This window comes from Tachysurus vachellii, chromosome 5 (assembly GCF_030014155.1).
Source record: "Tachysurus vachellii isolate PV-2020 chromosome 5, HZAU_Pvac_v1, whole genome shotgun sequence".
NCBI lineage: Eukaryota > Metazoa > Chordata > Actinopteri > Siluriformes > Bagridae > Tachysurus > Tachysurus vachellii.
Window position 1 is genome coordinate 5,331,765 of NC_083464.1, and position 3,236 is coordinate 5,335,000.

Consider the following 3,236-nt stretch of genomic DNA (forward strand, 5'->3'; position numbering starts at 1 on the left):
CTGAACTGACACACAACAACACTGCACTAACACACGCTAACACTGAACTGACACACAACACTGCACTAACACTGAACTGACACACAACAACACTGCACTAACACACGCTAACACTGAACTGACACACAACAACACTGCACTAACACACGCTAACACTGAACTGACACACAACACTGCACTAACACTGAGCTAACATATAACAACACTGCACTAACACACGCTAACACTGAACTGACACACAACATCACTGCACTAACACATGCTAACACTGAACTAACACATAACAACACTGCACTAACACATGCTAACACTGAACTAACACACAACAACACTGCACTAACACACGCTAACACTGAACTAACACACAACACTGCACTAACACACGCTAACACTGAACTGACAAACAACAACACTGCACTAACACATGCTAACTCTAAACTAACACACAACACTGCACTAACACACGCTAACACTGAACTGACACACAACAACACTGCACTAACACACACTAACACTGAACTGACACACAACACTGCACTAACACTGAACTGACACACAACAACACTGCACTAACACACGCTAACACTGAACTGACACACAACACTGCACTAACACTGAACTGACACACAACAACACTGCACTAACACACGCTAACACTGAACTGACACACAACAACACTGCACTAACACATGCTAACACTGAACTAACACATAACAACACTGCACTAACACATGCTAACACTGAACTAACACACAACACTGCACTAACACACTCTAACACTGAACTGACAAACAACAACACTGCACTAACACATGCTAACTCTAAACTAACACACAGCACTGCACTAACACACGCTAACACTGAACTGACAAACAACAACACTGCACTAACACATGCTAACACTGAACTAACACACAACAACACTGCACTAACACATGCTAACACTGAACTAACACACAACACTGCACTAACACACGCTAACACTGAACTGACACACAACATCACTGCACTAACACACGCTAACACTGAACTGACACACAACACTGCACTAACATACGCTAACACTGAACTAACACACAACAACACTGCACTAACACACGCTAACACTAAACTGACACACAACATCACTGCACTAACACACGCTAACACTGAACTGACACACAACACTGCACTAACATACGCTAACACTGAACTGACACACAACATCACTGCACTAACACACGCTAACACTAAACTGACACACAACATCACTGCACTAACACACGCTAACACTGAACTGACACACAACACTGCACTAACATACGCTAACATACGCTAACACTGAACTAACACACAACAACACTGCACTAACACACGCTAACACTGAACTGACACACAACAACACTGCATTAACACACGCTAACACTGAACTGACACACAACAACACTGCACTAACACACGCTAACATTGAACTGACACACAACACTGCACTAACACACGCTAACACTGAATTGACACACAACAACACTGCACTAACAGACACCAACACTGCACACACTGAACACCATGTTCTATAAACACATGGCTCTGTTCTTACACCCCTGACGTCAAACCCGATCTCAGTCTCACCTCTGGACCCTCTTTCCAATTATAGCATCCTCTCTAAGCTTCTATCAGACTGACATGTGAATCAAAACATGGTGACACTTGATCCATGAAGCTCCCTGCCTTCCTTTTCCTTCCCACACTCATCCCACATCTGAAAACTTCCTGTTTGACTGATATGCTGTTGCTATGATTATTCCTAATATAGAAACATTTACTAGTTAAAAGCTTTACACACGTGAAGTATTTCCTCCTGAGTGATATTAAACACTGGTGAACAGAATCCTGGGTTATTGTAGTTAAAGCTTTCACACTGCTCAAATTTTACCTGGGATTAAAAGTTAATCCTGGCTCTTTATAATCTGTCGTCCACACTGTACATTCCTAAACCCTGGATTATCCACCTTCTTATTTGCATATTTTTGTATCAACAACCAACAGCAAGACAATATAAATAACGTCTCATTTCACATCAGCGAGAAGAAAAGGACAGCTCGAGCAGCTTTTATCTTTCACAGCTTTGTAATCTTTTTTTTGGTCTTAAGTTTAAAGTTTCTCATGTAGTTTGTCAGGGGGGCACGGTGGCTTAGTGGTTAGCACGTTCGCCTCACACCTCCAGGGTCGGGGTTCGATTCCTGCCTCCGCCTTGTGTGTGTGGAGTTTGCATGTTCTCGGGGGTTTCCTCCGGGTACTCCGGTTTCCTCCCTCGGTCCAAAGACATGCATGGTACTGTAGGTTGATTGGCATCTCTGGAAAATTGTCCGTAGTGCGTGAGTGAATGAGAGTGCCCTGTGATGGGTTGGCACTCTGTCCAGGGTGTATCCTGCCTTGATGCCCGATGATGCCTGAGATAGGCACAGGCTCCCCGTGACCCGAGGTAGTTCGGATAAGCGGTAGAAAATGAATGAATGTAGTTTGTCAACATCTGCGAATTTTTCAGTGTGACATATTTCCCCCCTTGCTACAGCGTGCACTTCCATGATGTCCAGTGTTTTGATGCATGACTTCATTTGTGTTCAGTGTTTATGAGGCTGAAGCACTGTTCAGGTTCTGATTGGGTGTCTGTTGCTAAGCAACTTAGCCGTAAGATTCAAATCGTTTCACACTGTACATGTTTGTCAAGTAAAAACAGATAAAATGTCTGACATTTGTCAAAAAAAATAAGGATCATAATTGTTGGAAAATTGCTGTGGTGTAAAATGACTTGCTGTAACATTAACATCTCTTAATGCCTCAGTAATTAATCATGTGGTTACACTTCATCACTTGATGTTTTATTATTTATTAGACAATGATTAAAGCTGTGAAAACTTCTCTACCTACCTGATCCAACCTGACACCCTACCCCTGGTTGGAGTCTTATTGCTCTGTTGAGATAGATCTGCATGGACAGCCCGTGACCCATGGGATAACTGTGGAACTGTAGAACTACTTGGACACGTTTTTAAACTCGTGTCAGTCAGCTTTGTGCTCAGGTCTTCATCAGTGAACATTTGAAGACTTCGGCAGGAAGTCTTCAGGAAGTCTTTACAGAACTCAGAAATGACTTTGACCTGTTAGTTCCTCAGGAGCTCTTGGTTGCTTAATTCCACTCGACTACAAACTGTTGTAGAAAGGACATTATTTACATTGACATTATTTCCTACATCCAC